The 23298-nt window shown below is 40.0% G+C and overlaps 1 protein-coding gene across 17 annotated transcripts in view; it reads left to right on the top strand.

Annotated features, from left to right (window-relative positions):
* The window catches only part of BNC2 (basonuclin 2), a 455833-nt gene that overhangs the window by 109897 nt on the left and 322638 nt on the right, over positions 1 to 23298 (top strand). The window contains exon 1 of one of the 17 annotated variants that reach the window (XM_021063352.1): positions 4189 to 4872. The exons of the other annotated variants lie outside the window; for them this stretch is intronic. The gene's annotated coding sequence lies outside the window, so the exon portion shown is untranslated. Of the gene's footprint in view, positions 1 to 4188; positions 4873 to 23298 lie in introns of those variants that run through there. 17 annotated transcript variants of the gene reach the window in all.

Raw genomic sequence — 23298 nt, forward strand, 5'->3', positions numbered from 1 at the left:
TTTCTGTATTTCCTGAGGGGTCACAGTGAGTCAGCCTTGGACATACCCCAGAACCAGTGGGGCTGTGGGAGTGGATGGATAGGCATGAAGCAGTCACTAGTCGTGAGGTTATCAGGATTTCCTACTCTTCATATTCCTAGAATTGATACCCAGGGTAGGATTTATCCTGGGTTGTATTGTTTCTCAACCTTTTTTTTTTTTTCCACTATCAGGTCCTAAGGGGCCTTTTAGGCATCTTGTCCTAATCATTCCCCCACCCACACACATGAAATCCCAAGGAATAAGATCTTGTTGGATGTGGTGGAGCTTTGGAAGACCACATACTACTGTAAATATCACAATAAAAATTTTCCTACTGAGAATGCAGAATGTAAACCTAACTTGGATGTACAGTATTTGGGGCCAACTTTATTGTTATATAATTGCCATATAACAAGTAAGGGTAAGGTGTGTGAGGATTTGGTACATGTACGTATTGCGAAATGATTACTACAGTAAGCTTAACACTTCCAGCACCTCACATAATTAGCTTTTTGGGGGTTGAGGATGTTCAAATTATTCAGCAGCTTGGCTCTTTACGTTCCAGCCAATACTGAGTACATTTTCTGTGACTGTGTAGTGAGTACAGCCATGGTACTTTGGTAATTATTAATCATCTTGAGGGGTTATGATGAATTTGTCTCTGACACCTTTGTTTCCATATGAAGATGGGCACTGGGTACTGTGCCTGGATGGGTTCTTTTAGGACACTCCCGTGTCCTGCTTTCCCCCTTGGGTTGTGGGAGTGGTTGGGCTTGAAGAGGGTAGCTTTTTTGTTATAAAAGTAATACGTAGTCATTGCAAATAAAAATTAGAATACTTAGCTCAAAAGTTTCTGTCTCCAAAAACTGAGGTGTTCTAGTATGTGTAATACTTACATATTTCTAGCTTTAGATAGGATTGTGGGAGTTCTCGGGTGGTGCACCAGGTTAAGGATTGGGCTTTGCCACTGCTGTAGCTCAGGTCAGGTTCCATCCCTGACCTGAGAACTTCTGACTGCTGCAAGCCAAAAAAAATATCATTGTGGAATGCTTTCTCATATTTAAAATGTGTAACAGTAAAGCGGAATTACATATAAATGGCATGGTTTAAAATGATGCTTCTCTTGAAGATTTTATTTTTAAACTGTGTTTAGTATCCTTTTTTCCTCTCTATTGTGAGGGACACTAACACTGATGCACATTGAAAATGGTCAGTCCTTTTCAGTTTGGAACCGTACATTCTATCCTAATGATAAGATTTCAGCGTTAGAAAAAATTGGGAAAAATCTATTTGGTGGTTTTTCTGTCCCTGAAGTCTTAAAAATAACCACATATACTTTTCCATTAAAGTCCTTTCTAATATCTACACAGAAAACACACTGCCTCTGAATAAAACAGCTTCAGGTGTGGTCCTTGATGTCTCTGAAAAAAACCTTTTCATAACAAAGTAGAAAATATTAAAAGCAATTAAGTAAATAAGTCTCAATTCCATTTACTAAGAAAATCACATTTGCATGAAAATCACATTTTCCCTGTTACTGAAGAATGGGGATTATCACCAGCTGTTGCAAAGGTAACCTGTAATCATTTCTGTACATTGCTTTTTGGTGTGAACTGAAAACTATTATCTTGAAGTTAAGTGCTGTAACCCACTTTAAGATGAATTAGTTTTCTGGAATTTATCACTAGTAAAATCAGAAAAATTCCCTCTGGAATCTATGTTTATAGCAAAAACATACACTTTGACCCTGGAATACTTTTCCTCTTCCCATTCAAATGAAAATTAAGTTAAATACTAAGTTTTTAAAAAATCTATTTCTTACATCTGTGAGTGTAAATAAAACCAGTAGATTCTTTAAGTATTTTGTGAAAGTAGGATGTATTGATATATTGTGCCTTAGCTATATTAATCTGAAAAATGTGCATGCTTTTAGTGCAAAATTAAGGCAGCATAATGCCCCCCTCTAGCCATGACCACCGCTTAAGAACTTGTGACTGTGTTACTTTTACATAGTAAGAGGGATTTTGCAGATGTAATTAAGATTAAAGACCTTCAAATGGGAAGAACATATTGGATTATCCAGGTGGACCTAATCTAATCGCAGGGATAATTAAAGAACCTTTCCGGTGGTCAGAGAAACTTGACTATGGTAGAATGGTCAGAGGGATCTAATACTGCGGGCTTTGAAGATAGAGCAAGGGGGCCCTGAGCCAAGGAATGTAGGCAGCCTCTAAAAGCTGGAAAAGGTGAGGAAACATTTTCCTCTAGAACTTCCTGAAAGGAATGCAACCCTGCTAGGACCGAGATTTTTTTAGCCTGTCGAGACGTTGAGACCTGCATTGGACTTCTGACCAACAGAACTGTAAGATATTTTTTGCTAAGTCACTGAAGTAGTGGTAATTTATCATGGCTGACACAGAGAACTGATATGTCCTAATTTGTGTTCGTAATTTGTTAGGTGAAATTATTACTGAAAACAAAACTATGAAGGCACAAAAGGGACTTGGTAACATGTAAAATACTTAGTATTTTATAAGATTTTCTTATATGTGGATTGGTGCAATTTATTTGCTTAAGTAACAGAATCAGTCCAGTTTGTTCTGGCAGCTATAACTTTTTTCCCAGTGTTACTGTCAGAGTAGGTACATAGTAGGTGTTCAGTAAAGGTTGAAAAAAACAAGTTACATGGTTAAACTTTGTATTGGGATTTGTATTGGGATTTGTTGACCGTGGAGAAAGTAGCTTGAGGAAAATTAGAAGCATAATGGCTTATGTCAGGTCTGAAGAAGTGTCTCCAAGCTTTTGACAAATGCTTTTCTCATTGCTAAGGCTGTTATGTTTGACAATTGTCAAGGACTTGCTTAAAGGGCTTATTAGACTCAAACCCCAGGCTATAACCAAGTTCATCTCTGTCCTGATCAGTTGGCTGCTAGTGGTAGCCAGGAGCAATGACGATAGGGACTCAATCTTTCAGATGATTTTCTAATTAGTTGAAAAATGACAAATGTTAAGATACTATACCATATAGCAAGATATTTAAAGTCACAGGAAAGACTAATAATAAAACAGGTAAACCTACATACTTTAAAATCTCATTGAGGTTGCTTCTTTTCTTTTCCTAGCTAGTAAGTGGGGACATTCAGAAATATTTATTGACTTTGATGGTACTGGACACTGGGAAGAGGGAAGAGGGAAATTAGAAAATTTCAGGTGCTGAGAAGAAAGAAGTACAGATTGCTGTAGAAGTGGATGATAAACCTACTCTAGTCCAGGTGAAGAAGCCATCTCTGAAGGCAAGGGGAAGTTCGGGAAGGGAGGAAGGGAAGGAGCTTAATGTTATGTGTCAATTTTACCTCAAAAAAGAAAACAAAAGATGGTAGCCTGTACAAGGGTGGGGGCCACAGGGATGGAGCGTAGATAGATCCAGAGATAATTTAGGAGGTTGACTGGAAACTATTTGGAGATTGCCTGTGGGTTGTCAGAGGGGCAGGGAGAGGTGGTTGGGAAATCAAAGAATCCTGCCAAGAAAGGGACACCTTTTTATCCACATAGAAGAGAGAGAACTGAGTTTATTATTGAGTTGACATGCATGTAAGAGTACATGAAAGTGACTACAAAGTTGAAACCCATCTCAGTTTATACATCAAAGTGAAAGAAAGTACATAAATGTCTCATCTTAAAAGACAAAAGGCTGCTGCCTGTGATTGTCTTGTGCACATCTTATGAGAGACACTTGAGCTAATCCTGGAGTTTTGTTATTACACAGCCAGTGATTTGTCAGGTGACCCTGGAGTTCACACTGTGAAAATTGGAGTCTAGGCTTAATCCTTAGAGAGACTTATCTCTGTTCCAAAGGTTAGAGTAAGGACTGAGATGCACTATGTCTCCAGGAGAGTTCTGTTAAGAAAAGGGAAGGGGATGTCCTCTTGTGGCTCAGCAGGTTAAGAACCTGACATAGTGTCCAATAGGATGTGGGTTCGTTGCCTGGCCTCTCTCAGTGGGTTAAGGATCCGGTGTTGCTGTGAGTTGCGGTGTAGGTCGTAGGTGCAGGTATAGCAAATGCAGCTCAGACCCTGCTGTTGTGGCTGTGCTGTAAGCCGGCAGCTGCAGCTCTGATTTGACCCCTAGCCCGGGAACTTCCATATGCCGCAGGTGCGGCCCTAAAGAGAAGAGAAGAAAAAAAAAGGGAAGGAAGGATGAAATTTTTTTTTTTTGCCCTTTCTAAGTGGAAAAAAATTACTTGCCAGGCACTCAGTGGCCAACGGTGCCGTTTCCTGAGGTGGGCAATTCTGGAGGAAGAGCAAATTTGAGATCGACTCCTAGGGAGGTGCTATGTTAGAAGTTCCTATTAGAAATTCCCTTTGAGATGAGAAGTATGTAGACAGCTGAATGCATGTGTATTGTAGAAGAGTCATCTAGACTGAGCATGAGGGTTTCCATCAGTGGTCAGTTGGTACCTCAAGCCTGGGAGGAGACTGGCTTGCCTAGGAAGAAGGGAGGGGAAAGGTATGCCTTTGGTTGTGTCATCATAGAATTGACCCTAAATGGCTAGTACTGAAGACATAGTTGTGGCCATGGTCAACATTTCCATTTTATTCCTTTTCTTAGGGGCTATAGGTGAACATTTAGGTCACACACTCTTGTATGGTAGACTGTTGCTTTTTTAATTTTGTACCTTCTCTTCGGTGTCCAAGTCTTCCCTTCCTGCATCCATGCATGTTCTCTACCCTCTCCTTTTGGGTCATTGTATCTTCTTAATGCTGTCTTGGTCTCTCTGAATTGCTGCTTATTTGGAAATATTTCCCATTGTTTCCACAGGTAACTTTTAGCTGTTTATTCCCCTTTGTAGAGGTAGGTATCTTTTTACTGGTTTATTTATGTGGTCTGGGGTGTGCCAAGTTTTGAGGCCATGGCACAGATGTTTTGCTTTTCTCTGAGTGTGGGTGATAGGCAGAGAATGGCTTTATGTAGATGGAAGTGGAAGTGAAGGGAGAAGGATCTTGTTGGGAAAAGATTCATGACAGTGGGGCCCACTGTCCCAAGTGCTTCCTGAGTAAATGCATATAACAATGATCTCAGTGAAGCAGTTGCTACACATTGAAAAAGGAATTTTTTTGGTACTTATAACTGAAGCCAGATTGGACTGAAATGTGGGGGGAAATAGCCTCCCATGCATATTTGCAAATGTGTTTTGACCTAGGCTAAGATGAAGACCGTTGCTACCCTTTATTTTATTGGACAGCTCAGTTTGCACGTTGGGTGACATGGGTCTACTTTCCCAAATCATAAATGGGTAAATCTTAACACTTGTTGGAAAAGGCAGAGGTTCCTTAGTCAGAGACACTTTTGACACCTGGGGAGGTGGCGTTCAGGGACATCTTTGCATTTTATGAGGAGGAGTGACTGTGAACCAAAGTATAAACACAAACAAGAGTGAGCAGTGATGGCTTGGACAAAGATTTTTACCAACTGGCCGTGTGAAATATTTGGTAGATGGACCATTTTAATGGGTTTATCTTAGACAGTTTTTCTGTTGTGAAAGTGTCGGTTAATAATTTACCCTTCCCAAGAGGCAGAGGAAGCAATCACAGGCTGTAGGCCTGGGGCCCGTCACTTTGCTGGAGCTCATCTTGGCCAGAAAAACGTGCCGCGTTCATTGCGACACAAGTAGATGTGTCTGCGCTTTTGACAAGTGGAGGCCTGGGAGAACTGCATAAGGCAGGGGCGTTTGGACTGATTCATTTCAAGTGATATCTAAAGTAATGGATTACTGTGACGATCCATCTGCTTCCCATCACAAAGCATATAACTGTCTATATTTTTTAAAAAGTTGATTTTGAAGTAGGGTGGAATTCTGTATGGAGGGAGAGGTTGGTGGTGGGAAAACAGGTTATTTTTAAAGGAGCATTTGTGAAGTTTCAGAGAAGGATAAACTGGCTTGCTGATTGATAACTGGGCTGTTTTTATTGTCTAGCAAGATGTTGGACACAGCTGTATGTGGGAGAGTTACCCTCTGCCATTACAAGCGTTCATGTCAAAAACCCAAGTCCATTACCCCGTGCTGTACAGCAAGTTTTGATGCAATAGTGAACACAGCTCCACTGCAGATTTAAGTACTATTTATGTGAATTTTATTTCCCCGTCTAGTCACTGAATCACATTGTAGTGTTGGCGTGGTAAGTTTTGTAATTTGTTTTCCTGTGCAAAGAGTACTTTCTTTCCACCGAATGTGCACTTCTGTGTACTTTTTTGCGTTAGGCATTATGTCATTACAAAGATTTACAGTTATTTAATAATGATTTATTGTAGTAATTTGTTCTGCCAGCTGTGGCACATTTTCAGTGGAATTTGTAAATCAAATTTATACAGAAATTTACCAGGACATGCATTTCAGGATTTAATAAAACATACTCCAAAATCTTTTTGAAGTGGGTAGTTTTATGCTAACACATTGGGGAGTAAGCTTTACCTTAACAACCTTTGTTAGTGTTCAAACTCTGCCTGTGTCTGTCCCACAGCCATTGAAAGAGGAGTCTCTGAGATCTGTTAAAACACAGTTTCAGGTTATCCATGTTGCTTCCTGACCATTAATGTCATGTTATATTTGACCTGGGATGTTCAAATGATCTTAAAGGACATAGAAACATCCTCACATTAGGCTCTGTGCAGTTCCACATGTTTTAATCACTGTTAAAATGTGTCTCCAGAATCCTAGCAGAGTAGACCTAGTGGGTTATGTTCATTTTGAAGCCTTACGTGTCGGATATTTTACCCTCTTGTAGGGATTCACTGGCCACTCACCATGTGGAATACATTTATACTCCTTTTGCAGTTTCTTTGTTATGGTACAAATATGAGTTATTCTGTTTTTCTTTTAGAAAATATTGTTGAGATTTTGTGTGTTTACTTGGTGGTATATCTTTGTTTAGGGAAGGATGAAATTTAGAAAAGAATGAAAGTGTGCAGATCCTTTATATCTTGTCATTTTTAAAGAATCTAGCAGTTTAAGAGACAGTCTTTGAAATGCATGATTGCCAAGTGATTTGTGAAGATGACTTGTTCTCTCAGACTACATGAGAATTTGAGTTCTAAGAAGAAACTATGAATTCCCAGCTTTGGCCAGCTGGTAATTTTGTCTGCAGCAGGGTGGACTGTCTCATGTGACTTACTATTGACTCCCCCCCCCCCCCCGCCAACATAATGACTTAACTGAGCAGTAGTTTTAATATTGTAAAGACAGTTTTCTTTAATTTTGAATTTAAAAATTTTTTTAAAGGTCAATGAAAGTATTATTAATTGACAGGGTTATAATAATTTCCGCTGTCCAGAAAAGTGATTCAGTTTTACACATACACATATTCACTCTTTTTCAGATTCTTTTCCCCTATGGGTTTTGACAGAATATTGGGTAGAATTTCCTATGCTGTACAATAGGTCCCCTGTTGTACTTGAAGCTGAAGTTTTAAGTGATACGTAATTATATTTAAAGCAGTATACTTGACACTATCTAAAATGGAAAGCAAACATTTGAAAATCGTGCAACCTCTTATTTTTTATGGTAGTTTACATTTGTTTATCATGTTCAGGCACTAGTTAAGCAGAATGTAACAAAACAAAAGAGTCAAAACAACCTGGGGTCTGAAATGTAATTCTTCCCCATTTAAATTTTTTTTTTTTTTTTTTTTTTTTTTGGTCACAGTGTATGAGAGAGGGAGCAGTTGGTCATCTGTGTGGCATGTGGAAGTTCCTGGTACAGAGATCAAACCCAAGCCACAGCACTGACAACACTGAATCCTTAACTGCTAGGCCACCAGGGAACTCCCCCCGGCTTTTTTTTTTTGGCCGAGGCCTATTGAAGTTGTTGAAGTTTTGGGGCCAGGAGTCCAACCTGAGCAACAGCAGCAACCCAGGCTGCTGCAGTGACAACAAGAGACCCTTAACAAACCGCACCACAAGGGACCTCCCCATCTTCTTAAAAGATAATTAAAAAAAAAAAAAAATCTGGAGTTGCTGTTATGGCTCAGTGGTTAACGAATCCAACTAGGAACCATGAGGTTGTAGGTTTGATCCCTGGCCTCGCTCAGTGGGTTAAGGATCTGGTGTTGCCTTGAGCTGCCGTGTAGGTTGCAGATGCGGCTCGAATCTGGCATTGCTATGGCTGTGGCATAGGCCAGTGACTACAGCTCCGATTAGACCCCTAGCCTGGGAACCTCCACATGCTGCTGGTGCAGCCCTAGAAAAGTCACACACACACACACACACACCAAAAAAAAAAAAAAAAAAAAAAAAAAATCTTAGAAATATCACGTAGGAGTTCCCATTGTGGAGCAGCGGAAAATGAATCCAACTAGTATCCCTGAGGATGCAGGTTCCATCCCTGGCCTTACTCAGTGGGTCACAGTCCGGTGTTGCTGTGAGCTGTGATTTAGGTTGTAGACATGGCTTGAATCCCAAGTTGCTGTGGCTGTGGTGTACTGGCAACTGTAACTCTTATTCTCCCCATAGGCTGGGGACTTCCACATGCTGCAGATGTGGCTGTAAAAAGCAAAAGAAAAATATGTCACATAATAGTTAATTTTATCTTCAGATAGGAATTCAAGTCACGGTACATTAAAAATGCATCTTTTGGAGTTCTGTCATGGCTCAGCAGTAATGAACCAGACTAGTATCCATGAGGACTCAGGCTTGAGCCCTGGCCTCACTCAGTTTGCCATGAACATGGTGTGGGTCACAGACACGGCTCAGATCCCATCTGGCTGTGTCAGGCAGCTCCAATTTTACCCCTAGCTTGGAAACTTCCAATGACTCTGCAGCAGCAAAAAAATAAATAAATAAATAAATAAAAAAATCTTTAAATCACATTAGAATAAAAATATTTTTAAGAATAAACATTAAGGATTTCCCATCGTGGCGCAGTGGTTAACGAATCCGACTAGGAACCATGAGGTCACGGGTTCGATCCCTGCCCTTGTTCAGTGGGTTAACGATCCGGCGTTGCCATGAGCTGTGGTGTAGGTTGCAGACGTGGCTCAGATCCCACGTTGCTGTGGCTCTGGCGTAGGCCGGTGGCTACAGCTCTGATTCAACCCCTAGCCTGGGAACCTCCATATGCCGTGGAAGAGGCCCAAAGAAATAGCAAAAAAGACAAAAAAAAAAAAAGAATAAACATTAAAAATATATACCTACTATTGTGTTCTAGGGTTCATCTTGAGTGAATTAATATTTCTAGAAAAACTGTTGCAACTTTTTATATGATTCATTTGTGTGCTATATTGACAAATGACTCCGGGATATTTGGTATTTATTTTTATTTTGAGAAAAACCTACAGCACAAGGGAAGCTGGGAGATAAGGTTTTCTTGGACAGGAACAAAGATGAACTTCTTGAGATACTTCACTGTTGATCTCTTAGACGTGGGCCATACTTTCCTTAAAGGCGCTTAGCACTTGTATACTGAAAAAGATCGTGGAGAAAAATTGAGCTTTTTATTTTACATGTTTTCATCTAGTACTCCAGTTCTGACATATTATACCAGGTATCTTTACCAAGTTCAAATGCAAAATGAAATAATATTTTATAAGTTCACAGTTCTAGACTTAATTTTGACTTTAACAGTATTTTCACTTTTTCCCTTCAGGCTTACCTAAAAAACTTTTAAAATGTTACAAAATTGGAACTTAAAAAAAAAAAAACAAAAAACGTGATTCGGGGATGACAAATCTGTTTCATCCTGTGGGTGAATTTTGACAGACTTGTGGTGAATGCTTTGAGAGGCTGAGGTGGATCAGGAGAGAAAAAAAAAAAAGTGCTTGCTCAATTAGCAGTGCCTGCTGTAGCTGCAGAGCAAACAGTCACTGGAATCAGGACCCAAATTACTCTTGTTGACAGAGAAACTCCTGAAAGTTACTGTAATCCTTCATGCATTCATCATGTGTTCATACCTTCCACCAATTTTTTTTCTTAAACAGCATGCCACACATGGTAAGAATAAAGAAGTGGAACAGACATGAGTTTGCTTTGACACTTTGATGGGTGAGAGTCTTAGTTATTCATTAACCAAAATGTGAAATGGGGTAGACAGCAGTTTGGGAGAGGCACTGAGTTCTAAGCAAGGGGGATACTCAGTGGCAGGTTCTAGAGCTGGTTTGAGGAAGAGCTTGTATTTGGTGATTGGGTGTATGCCCGATGTTCTGGAAGGATGCCCATTCCCATCTGACCTGAATAGGTGATGGCCTTGTCAAATAGGTGGCCTGTGTATGACATTTCCATGGTGCAAGGCAAATCCAGTAGGTGCTGTAAGGGAAGGGATGGGCTCAGCCTTCAAGGTGAGTGATGAAGCCCTAAAATGCCAGATAAGGTTTCAGTCAGGAATACATGGTGGAGAATGGAAGACAGAGCATGATGTCAGTCTTTAGACATTTATTCAGAGAATATTTTGGGTGGAGAAATATTTACTGCTACATTACTTGTATTGACAGCATATGTGCGTTAAAATAATCAAATTCTATCTAATGCATACAACTAAATGTTAGTTATAGGAGGCTCCTCCCCCATCATTTTTCCTAACTGGAAATCTTGAAATTATCTTTGGTTCCTTCTTTTCCCTCAAAGCTAAAATTTGCTGAAGGGTCAGTTCGCTCTTTCCAAAAACAAAACAACTCTAAATTGTTTCTTTGTTTCTCATAGCTACCTAGTTTAGGTCCTCCTCTTCTTTTTTTCTGTTAGTGTCTGGTGTAGTGTCAAGTGTCAGATGCTTGTGGAGACACATGCAAAACCCACAAGCTTCCTTGCTTTGTGCAGCCTACATTCTAGAGGAGTGTTTGAACATGACGCGGATCCCCTAATTGAACCCTTCTGCCTCAGATCTCTCTCTTTTCTGGTACTTATTGCCCACTATTCCTGTAGATAAAATGCAGCTTCCATTATTTAACTCTGCAATTCAGAAACTTAAACACTGACTTTCAAGGCCTCCACCATTTATGTGCTCTGTATATCCTCTAATTTCATATCTTACTAATATCCTTCATCTACCTAAGGGATGATGCTCTCTTCCACTTGCATTTATTCATGCCCCTCTACCATTTGCAGTGTTCTCTTTGTCCTCTGATATTCTCCTTAGCCCAAGAAATGGAGGCCACGTCCCTCTTTTGACCAAATTGCTTTTGATCATGGAAGCACTCTAGCTAATGACGCTCATGTACTGACTTATAGCACTTCTGCTTTAGTAAGAGAGAATAGCAATTTATATCTTCTATTTAACTTGTGGTTTAGGTATAATCTCTCCAACAATATTGTGTGTGCCAAACACGTTACAAATATGAGCACAGTTAATAACCAGGAAAAATTGTGTTTTTGAGCATCCTTGAAGAGCTGCAACAAAGCATCCAAGCTCAGGTATTGAACTTCTAAATTAGTTGTTAACACAGTTTACGTACAGCTTGAAAACTCTAAAGTTTGGTTTGCGAATTGCTGTTCCATGAATGTTTTTGCAAGTGACAAAAGAGTTCAAAAGCCTAGGCAGAGAGGACAGATTTTCCGGACCTCCTCAGAAGTAGTTTCTCTTAACCAGATTCTTAAATGTATTTCTAGAGATAGCTTAGTCTAAATGCAGAAGTATTTATTACCCCTCCCTAGTTTTTTGGGGGCGGTAAACAGTAGTACACTCTATTTACTGTTCTCTATCTTGACTTTTACTCATTATATAATTGGAGACGTTCCTTATCGGTATAGTCATCTCCCCTTATCTGTGGTGAACACGTTCCAAGACACCAGTGTATTTGAGAAACCTCGATAGTCGCAAACCCTGTATATACCTTGTTCTTTGCTGTCACACATACCTATCAGAAGGTTAAATTGATAAATTAGGCACAGTAAGATAACAATAATAATAAAACTTAGCAATTGTGATGGTATACTATAATAAACGTTGTGCAAATGTAGACTCTCTTTTTTTCTCAAAGTATCTTCTTGTACAAATTTAATCCCTTCTTCATCTTACCTAAGCACTTAGGCATTGAGGCCTTCTTTTGCAGTTTGTGATGTGACAGCAAGCTCAGCACAGATCTCTTTTCTTCTTCACAATTTCATGGATAGAAGTTTTTGTTCTTACTGTAGATCTTAACCTCAGTTTATGATTTTTCCCCCTTTTTCTTATTAAGTCGAGAACTTTCACCTTTTTGCTTAAAAGAAGCTCTTTAAGGCTTTCCCTTGGTGTATCTGAATTGCCAGCATCTTCAGTCTTGTGCTTTGGGGCATTAGGAAATAAAATAAGGACCGCTTAAACACAAGTGCTGTGATACCTCTGTGGTCCATAGGATAACCAAGGCAACTGCTAAGTGACTAAGTAAGGGGTGGGATGCACTGGACAAAGGAATGATTCCTGTCCTGGGTGGGACCAAACAGGAAGGTGAGAGGTTTTTATCATGCTGTTCAGAACGGTGCACAATTTAAAGCTCATGAATTGTTTATTTCCAAAATTGTCCTTTTAATGTTTTTGCACTATGGTTGATCACAGGTCAACCTGGGAATGTGAAAGGGAGGACTGGGGGGACTACCGCTTCCATCTTAACTGTTGCTTAATATTCCTTTGGAAAGAACTAAAACCGCCAATTCTCGAAGGGGGAAATTGGCAGGTATTACAGGATCAAGAAGTAATTACAACTAACTCTGAAAGGATAAAATGATAGCTTTTTAAATTTAAAAACAGGGTCTTCCCAGAGATTTTTTTTTTCCCCTCCAGGAGTAATCGGGGCCACTCTAGCCCTTAAAAGCCCTAAAAGTGTGGCTACATACGCATTTGATGTTCATAATGAAAAATTTTATTTTTTAAGAAAGGTCTATCCTGTTCAAAAACATAGGTTGAATAAGCAGCACCTTTGCAAGGAATTTTTGTCTAAAGTGGTATAAACTAGGGAGGCTATTCAGGATATTGGGATGAGCACATATTTTGAAACTAGACCAATTTGGTCTTGAATCCCCAATTTGACATTTAATATAAGAGCTTGGCCAAGTGACTTAACTTTCTTAGCTTTAGTTTCCTTATTGGTAAAATGAGAATAATAATACCTACCTCATAGGACCTGGGAAGAACAAATGAAAAAATATTTTATGCTTTCCACAGTACCTGGCACACAACAGGTGCTTAATAAATATAAAGTAACATCCCCCAGACTCTTTGCCTGTCCAGCATGATTAACTTCCTAAAACCTCTGGTTGCTGAGATCTTGATGTAATTGTCTCTTCTATAAAACTTATTATCACAACTCCTTGTACATCCTAAGTACCCCAAACTTCTGCATGGATTTATTTTACTCTAACTCTTAAATGTCTGGTTTGGTTTTATTTGTACTTTTCACCCAGATTCTCAAAATTCTAGAAAGAAGTACACAACTAATGTGTAAAGATGCCCAACAGCTAAATGTCAGAATCCTAACCAGCGATGTGCTTTTTAATGTTTAACAACTAGTTCATGGGGTGGGAGAACTCTGACTTGTAGCATCTGCCAATTGCTGTGGTGTAAATGTTCCTATCATAGCTGATTCCAGGGTACCAATGTGAAGTCACATGGCTTGTAATATTCTCAAAAGTTTAATAGTTGGTTCTCACAAGTCCGCAGACCTGCTTCAAGACCTCTGCTTTGAACTTGATGTAAAAGCAGTTTGGGAAACCTAGATTTCAAAAAATGGTTCAGGCTGCCACCAATTCATTTTTTTGCTTAGATGAGTTTCCCTGTTTGTATAGTAAAGCAGTGGGAGTTGCAGGCTTTGTGCTTCTTATCCCCTATGTTCAGTATGAATTTCTTCTTAAACAGGCCTCCACTGGTTAAAAACAAATACATTTGATAAACTCTGTTCCTGAAGTAGCTGTCACTATATCCATGTCTGTAATTGTAGCAGGACCCCGATAGAGTCATGCTAATGGGTGTGCCCACTGCTCGGATATGTAACAACGTAGGGTTTAGGAAAATACAAAAGGGGACATAATGCATTTTATTCTTATTTTTGTCAGAAGTGGATATAATAGAACACATTTTTGGTACTCTACATTTTACTTAAGTATGATTTTCATTGATGTGTGAATGACTTGTCCATATGTGCATGCCCAGAGTAGCTTATAGGAGGGGTCTTAAACTCAATGATTGTATGGCTATAGAGGCCTGGCAAATAACTGGAATCAAGAGAAACAGTGGGTTATCGTAGGAAAGGGAAAGGTGGAGACTGTGCCCATCTGAGAGCACAGGCTAAAAGGAGTAGCTTCTTCCACACCTCTGTGACTATTGCTGCGGCCATAGCAACATGGGATCTGAGCCATGTCTGCAACCTACACCACAGCTCACAGCAATGCCAGAGCCTTGACCCACTGAGTGGGGCCAGAGATCAAACCCAAGACCTTGTGAATACTAGTCAGGTTTGTTACCACTGAGCCACAGTGGGAACTCCCAAAAGGATTAAATACTTGGATCTAAGCTGGTGGGTAAGCTAGTATTATTTCCTTTTTAGAGATGAGGAATTTTGGCTTCAGAAGGATAATAAGTAACTTGTGGAGGTCAAATGTTTAGTAAAGGTTTTCATGGGTATTCAAACCCAAGTTATCTGACTGCAGAACCACTTGGACAAAACGGACTCCATGGATCCCCCTCTCTGACAAGTACTCTAAGCACACACATAAAACATAAATAGCTGAGTATAAAGGGTGCCTCAAGACTATTATCTAATATTAGCTCATTTGAATGCAATGGTACAGTTTGTGTGCATGCGTGCTTGATGTCATGGAGCCCAGGAATACTATCTGCCTTTACACTTTATAAGATTTTTCTGATAAAGCTCAGTGAGGCTAGCATAAAATTTTCACAGGGAGTTTATATTTCTTTTCGTCACAAACTAGACCTCCTGAGCTATGGGGCCAGCATTTTCTCTGTCCAAGGGCAGAAGTTCCCTCCCTTCTGGTTGCCATATTTAAACCCCACCCATGGAAATGATCCAAGTTCTGAGTGATGATCACTTCCTCTGGGCAAGGGTATGAAGAATAAAAGTAAATCTAGCAGGAGGAGTAAATCCCAAAAGACAGAGATAAGTACTTGAGGTCAGAGACTGCATCTTTTATAGTTTGTCTACATACCAAACTCATTAATATGAATAATCATCTTAGCTGTAGTGGTTGTAGTAGCAAAAGTAATACAAGCGACTAGTCTTGTCTTTCATTTGTACATCAACTCTTTTATTATTTCTAGGACTAGGGAGGTCTTGATGAGAAAGCAATGAGAAAGAGAAGGTCTTTGCCATGTTTCTCTTTTTTCCCCACCACTTTTTCTTACCCGTATAAAAATATTTTTCAACCTTAAAAATTCCAGCCTGTAGGGGTAAAACTAAAGAAGAAAACTGTGTGCAAAAGCCTATATATTTATCCATTTAGGTTTTTCCTCTGGGATATTCTGGAACACCATCAGACAATGCAAACCTCTGTGTGGTTTATTCACTGGGTGTGGAATGGGAGAGTAAAAAAGAGCCAGTCCCCCTGGCTGTATTCTTCTCAACACTATACCCATCATGTGAATGGAAAGAACCCCAATCTTCATTTTCAGAATGTATCTTAGCCCCTGGATCCTGGAGCAAACCAGTGTGGTTCAGATGTGGGATGGGAAGAGTGGTTTGCATTGGCATCAGCCTTGCGGGTGCTTTGGGGCTGGAGCATACTCAGCTGTGGGTTACAGATGCTTGCTCTCCAGTATTAATGTGGCCAACATGCGAAACCATGGCACCCACAATACTACACAAAGGTCCACGCCTCTGATAGTTTGGAAAATAACTCCCAGCTGAAGAAATTCCTCCTTGAAGGAGTAGAATACATTCTTGAACAGAAAGTCCTTTTCCAGACGGGCAGAACCTGGAGAGAGAGGTCTGATGATGTTGGACTGGGCACCAGGGACTGTATTATTGGGTGTCTACGGTCTTGGGACCTTTAGCTGAGGATAGGGAAAAAAAAATGCTTCTCTAGACTTGAGATTCATAAGTGCCAAATTCTCTGCTGTGCATGTAGCAGAGAGCTTGTACATTCAAGCCATTGGATAGTCTCTTTAGAGATGTCAAATGCAAACCATGCGTGGTGGTGGTTGTCATCTGGTCTGCCTCAGGGTGTGTTCGAAATGTCTCCACCAATTTTTATTTCCCTGAGCTGTCTCCAGGGTTGGTAGGACCAGAGAGAACTACAGAAAAGAAAGGAAATGAGCAAAGGGTTGGGTGGGATTTTCTTTGTAAGTTCAACAACTTGCAGGTGCCAGAAAATTCTGTCCCTCGTCCTGCATGAGGCCTGTGCTTCCTTCTAACAGGAGGCTTGAGAGAGCTGGGATATTTCCCCACCCCCACCCCCATTCAATGAGTGCACTAGTTTTCTCATTCAGGTGCAATTTCCAGTGAAATCGTAGCTTATGAGTATTCAGAACTTAGTTTATTGACTCTTATTGCACTTCTGAGCACCTAATAAATAATTTATTAGTCTGATGGATATGTGGCTACCTAACTATGGGGCATGAAATATGCACTGTTTTTCTAATACACTGTAGGGAGACCTGTTTATAAAGTATTTAGTATTGGTTTTATAATGCACCGTTGACAACAGGAGACCACGAAGCTCAAAGATCAATCTCGTTTTGGCCCACAGTATTAATGCTGCTTTATAAAGCTCTATGACAGGTCGCTTAGACAGTGGTCCTCACAGAAGGGACTCTGTTAGGAAGGCAGGCTGCAGTGGCTGCCAGCACAGTGGATGAGCGGCTTTGTCCAGGTCCTTAGGGTGACTGTTTGGCAGTCACTGATGTTGGTCAGGTGGTGGTACTCAGCATTTCCCTGTTCTCTAGAGAGATTCTGGACTGAGAGTGCCTGGTTCTGCTAATGCAGCCCCCAATGATTCTGCAGAGACCTGGGGTGCCTTTGGACCACAATGGCAGTTCTAGAGACACGGCTCTCAGGAAGAAGTGGATCTGAGCTTTCCTCGGCTTCATCTCGTGTTTGCTAATGTAGTGACTTCATTCCACATCTCCTACTACTTTATTCAAGTCACATATGTGACACTGCATAAGGTTTTTTGATTTTCATTTGCTTTGGGGAATTTGGTTAGCCAGAAATAAGTTCATAGACATTTAAAAAGCCTTTAGAATTGGGGGACATGACATCTAAGTAAAAATTATTTTATTTCAAAGTCAACTCTTAGTATTTTACTTTCTTTATAAGAATTAAATCCTATAGGAATGCCTTATAAGGCAAGGATTTATCTTTTTGCCTGTTGTTATTGCCTGTTAGGGTGTGTGTTCGCACCACGGCAGTCTTTACTTTTCCATGAAGGGCTCCTTGCGGGTTCTGAGTATTCCACTTCCAAGATTGGGAAATTGGAGCCACATTTTCTTGAACCCAGTTTGCTTCCTTATACCTTTTTACCATATCGAAGGAACCAAGCCTGAGTCCTCTGCAGTTTGCCATTTCTTCTCATCATTCCTCATAGATTCAGTTTCACGTTAGCTCCCTCCAATTGGACCAAACCCTTTTCTTCTCTCTGTTGGTCTTTGATTTCAGCCTGTCATGTCTCTCTTAGCCAGTGACCTCATCTTTTCTGAGATGATCCTTTCTTTTATGTAGCTTCATTTACTGAGCATTTACTATGTGTTAAGCACTCCGTTAGGCCCTGGATTACCAATGATAGATAAAACTCTTTTTTTCTTTCAGCAAGTACACAGCTTCGTGGGGAAGATGGAAAGTGAATTGGCTTTCTACATGAGCATTTTGATATATTTTTTAACCACAGGATTTTTTTCTCTTACCTGTTACTGGAGAAAAAAATTTTCTCTGCATTTAGGGTTAATTTTTACATTTGTGCTCTTAATCACATTCTCTCCTAGGACCCTTTTATGTCATTTCCCTCTGCTTTAGGTCTTTAGTATCCTTTTCTCCCCGGCTCCATCCCTTTTGACCACAGTAGACTTTTTTTTTTTTTTTTTTTTTTGAAAAACAAACCATCAACATCCTAACACAGCTTCTCCCAGGCCCTGCAAACTCTTGTACCACCTTTGTCTTACTTTATTTGCTTTCTTTGCAAAATGTCTCCATAGTGTTTTCTTTTTTTTGCCTCTTTGTCTTTGTACTTTGCTTTCTTCTTCACTCCTTTCCCATCTTGCTTCTGTAAGTTCTGTTCCTATATGTCCATTAAGACATCTCTCTTAGGACACAGAATATAATCATATAAAATATTGCAGCCACAAATATATATGAGGAATGGCATAATGAATACCCATTTACTTAAGCTTAAGAACCAATAATGTATAAATACATCGGAATCTCTGGTTACCATCCCAGTTCCTTTGTAGCCACTGCCATCTTCTTTGTCTCGTGCCTGCCTTCTCATCCTCCAGTAGGATTCTGATTTTGCTGTTTATCATTCTTAAGCATTTTGTTGTGCTCTTACTATATTTACTATTTACTACTATATTTACTAATTACTCACTGCTATATTTGGTTGTCCTAAACTCTAAGCATAACACTGTTTCTTAGAATATTTCTAAGAAAACTCCAAACTGACTTCTGTTGCCACTGAGAGCATTGGACAATCACAGTGCCCTTGGTCATACTGCTCCTTCTGTTTTCTCCCACAGTAGCCCTGGGTATCCCCCAAGATGCCAACCATGGCTGCTTTCTTTTACCAGTTGTGTCATTTCGCTATAGATGACTCTCAGATCTGCTAACTTCATTGTCAACCTGTTTCTTGAACATGTCTAGTTGCCTGGTCACCAGCATGATCGACTATTTTTTAAAAGGATTTTTATTTTTTCCATTATAGCTGGCTTACAGTGTTCTGTCAATTTTTTAGTGTATAGCAGTAACCCAGTCACACATACATATATTACATTCTTTTTTCTCACATTATCATGCTCCATCATAAGTGACTAGATATAGTTCCCAGTGCTGTACAGCAGGATCTCATTGCTTATCCATTCCAAAGGCAATAGTGGCATCAATGGACCCCAGATTCCCAGTCCATCCAACTGTTTTTTTTTTTTTTTTTTTTTCTTGTCTTTTGTCTTTTTTTTTTTGTTGTTGTTGTTGTTGTTGCTATTTCTTGGGCCGCTCCCACGGCATATGGAGGTTCCCAGGCTAGGGGTTGAATCGGAGCTGTAGCCACCGGCCTACGCCAGAGCCACAGCAACGCGGGATCCGAGCCGCGTCTGCAACCTACACCACAGCTCACGGCAACGCCGGATCGTTAACCCACTGAGCAAGGGCAGGGACCGAACCCGCAACCTCATGGTTCCCAGTCGGATTCGTTAACCACTGCGCCACGACGGGAACTCCCAACTGTTTTTTAATCCAACTTCCTGACTGTCCTCAATATTCTGGTGTTTGTAGAGAATGCTTCCATTTCCCTGTGCTCAGGGTAGCAGAGCTTCAGTGTCATCTTTGAATTTTCGCATTTCTTACACACATCTTATCAGTCATTCTTGGCCCCTGGATTCTATCTGCACCATGCATCCTGCTCATTTTTCCCCAGCCCCATTGCCATGTAGTCATTTTACTGAGATTGTTATAATAGCTTCCTAATTGGTATTTTCACTTCTGTCTTTTCACACCTCAGTCTGTCCGTTCTGCTGTTGCCAGATAAATCCTGTTAGGGTACAGAGGAGCTTTCAGCAGTAGTAACTGTTGGTGATAACAGGATAAACAGCAACTCTTCCTCACCGTGTGTAGGACCCTTCCCCTCTTCCCATCGTGACAGTTCGTTCCCATTGACCAGTCACCCCTTTCTTTCATCATCATGCTGCACAGATTCCACCTGGTCAAATTGAAACATTTCCTCATTTCCCTCCTTTTTTTTTTTTTTTTCCTTGTTTCTTTTTAACTGCGGCATGTGGAAGTTACCGGGCTAGAGGAGCTGCAGCTTCAGGCCTACACCACAGCCACAGTAACACCAGATCTGAGCTGCGTCTATGAACTCTGCTGCAGCTTGCAGCAATGCCGGATCCTTAACCCACTAAGCAAGGCTAGGGATCAAACCCACAACCTCAGGGGACACTATACTGGATTCTTAACCCACTGAACCACAACGGGAACTCCAGAACACTTCTTTAATAATACTATTAGGTCCTAAGTTCCAAGGCAAATGCTGCTCTGCTTAGAAACTTTCCCTTCCCATACTAGCTGGAAGGAATTGTCTTTTCTTTTTTATTTAAATTAAAAAAAATTTTTTTTTTTTTTGGGCCACACTTGCAACATACAGAAATTTCTGGATCAGGGACCAAACCCACGCCAAAGCAGTGGTCTGAGCCACAGCAATGACAATGCTAGATCCTTAACCATTAGGCTACTAGGGAACTCCCGGAATCTACTTTTTTAAATACAGTTGGGCTGCCAGCTCACTTAACACATTCTGTTTTAGATTATTTCCCATACTAGACTGTAAACTTCTCATGACCAGGGACTGTCTTTACTTTGGTGTTTCCCACACCTTCTTGTACTTGGCAAGTAGGGCTTTGATTAGTATTCCCTAACAGTGGCTAAAAATGGTTAATTTAAAATGTCTTTCTTTATAATACATGGAAGAAAAGAGAACTGTGAACAGAGAGGTAGGCAGGGCAGAAGTGTATTCTTTATTTATTTTTTCTTTTTGTAATTTTATTTTATTTTTTTTACAGAATAAAGTACATACATTTAAACACAGTTACATTCATACAGATTATTATATCATGAATCTTAAGAAACAGAATAAGTGACTCCCTCTGGAGAAGTGGAATGGAAAATATGCTGAGACAAATAGGAAATCTATTCTATACTTTATCCCATTTTGTATGGCTTTCATCTTTACTATTTAGTATTATCTATTACATTCAATTTTTCTTTAAAAATTAGCATTATATTAAAATTGTGTATATTATGCAACTAAAATTTATAAAGAAGAAAGCCTTATATACCATTAAATATTTTATATAGCATAATAAAAAGAATAACAAAAATTTATTATTCTTGGTAAGAATAACAAAAATAATACACCCTCTGAAAATAAGTAAAATATAAAATGCATAAATTGGTTAAAAAACAGTGTAACCATATAAATATGTCCTCACAATTTGTTACATCTTATTGATTCTTCACTATAGGCATTACACCATTCTAGGTGATGTGATAAACAAGACATTATAGACCTTACATTGTACCATCGAGAGAAATGGTTATTAATAATACAATTGTAGAACTGTATCATTTAATTGTACAGTTGCATTATTTAATTATAGTTATCATAAATTCTTTGATGGAGAGGAAATCAGAATCAGATGTAAGAAGACTTCAGCATTCCAAGAATAATGTCAAATGACCCCCTTCATGGTGGATTATGCACTTACTTACTATGAGATATATTTCTTCTCCGGAGCTTCCTTGTTTGTGTATCCATTGTCGATTTTTGGTTTGCAGTTATTCTGAAGTTTTGATTGAAGAGTCTGTATGTATGTGAGATTGTTTTAAGTTGTTGGTCTCTTAACTGCAAGTTCATCTCCAGTGTCCTGCATTTGTACCCTCCTCTTCTCATGATTCCTGATTTTGGTGGTATAATTGTGCATGGATGATTTTGTATCATTACTGTATATATACCTTTACTGGTGAGCCATGTCATTTGTGGAATTTTTTCCTGTTTCTGTCTTATCTTTGCTGCCTAGAGAAGTTCCTTTAGTATTTGTTGTAAGGCTGGTTTAGTGTTGCTGAATTCTCTCAGCTTTTGCTTATCTGTAAAGGTTTTTACTTCTCCTTCAAATCTAAATGAGAGGCTTGCTGGGTAGATTAATCTTGGTTGGAGGTTTTTTCCTTTCATCACATTAAGTATATCATGCCACTCCCTTCTGGCCTGCAGAGTTTCTGCTGAAAAATCTGCTGATAACCTTATTGGGGTTCCCTTGTATGTTACTTGTTTCTTTTCCCTAGCTGCTTTCAAGATTTTCTCTTTGTCTTTAATTTTGGTCAGTTTGATTAATATGTGTCTTGGTGTATTCCTCCTTGTGTTTATTTTATATGGTACTCGTTGTGCTTCCTGGATTTGAGTGAGTGATTCCTTTCCCATGTGAGGGAAGTTTTTGGCTATTGTCTCTTGGAATATTTTTTCTGTCCCCTTCTCTCTCTCTTCTCCTTCTGGCATCCCTATAATATGGATGTTGGTGCGTTTACCATTGTCCCAGAGTTCTCTGAGACTCTCTTCATTTCTTTTCAATCTTTTCTCTCTTTTCTGTTCTGCATCCGTAATTTCCACTAATCTGTCTTCCACCTCGCTTATTTGTTCTTCTGCCTCCTGTATTCTGCTGTTAGCTGCTTCTAGTGAAGTTTTTATTTCAGTTATTGTATTTTGCATCTCTTCTTAAGTTTTATATCTTGTATTTCTTCGGTTAGTGTTTCCTGTAAGTTATCCATCTTTGCTTCCAGTTTATTTCCAATGTCTTGCATCATCTTCAGCATCAACAGTCTAAAGTCTTTTTCCTGGAGGCTAAGAATCTCCTCATCACTTAGCTGTTTTTCTGGGGTTTTTCCTTTCTCCCTTATCTGAGTTATAGTTCTCCGTCTTTTCATTTTTATAGGTTTTTGGTGTGGTGACTTTTTTACAGATAATAGGGTTGTAGCCTCTCTTACTTCTGATGTCTGCCCCCCTTGTGGCTGTAGGCTTCCTGATGGGAGGGGCTGATGCCTGCCCACTGGTAGGTGGGGCCGATTCTAATCCCTCTGGTGGGTGGGGCTTAGTCTCTGGATGGGATTAGAGGCAGCTGTGTGCCTGAGGGGTCTTTAGGCAGCCTGTTTACTGAGGGGTGGGGCTGTGATCCCACCTGGATTGTTGTTTGGCCTGGGGCTTCTCAGCTGACTGAAGGGTGGGGCCAGATTTTCCCAAAATGGCCACCTCTAGAGAAAGGCAGCTGCTGAATATTCCTGAGAGCTTTGCTTTCAATGTCCTTTCCTCACAGCAAGCCATATTCACCCCTGTTTTCCCAGGATGTCCTCCAAAAATTGTAGTCAGGTTTGACCCAGATTCCTATGGAGACCTCACTCTGCCCTGGGACCCTCCCTGTGCACGTGAAAGTCTGTGTGTGCCTTTTAAGAATGGGGTCTCCGTTACCCCCAGTCCTGTGGTGCTCCTGCGCACAAGCCCCACTGGCCTTCAATGCCAGATGCTCCAGGGGCTCTTTCTTCCAGTGCTAGATCCCCGCACGTGAGGGTTTGATGTGGGGCTCAGAACTCTTACTCCTGTAGGTGAGTCTCTGTGAACCAG

The sequence above is a fragment of the Sus scrofa genome, chromosome 1, assembly GCF_000003025.6.
Source record: "Sus scrofa isolate TJ Tabasco breed Duroc chromosome 1, Sscrofa11.1, whole genome shotgun sequence".
NCBI lineage: Eukaryota > Metazoa > Chordata > Mammalia > Artiodactyla > Suidae > Sus > Sus scrofa.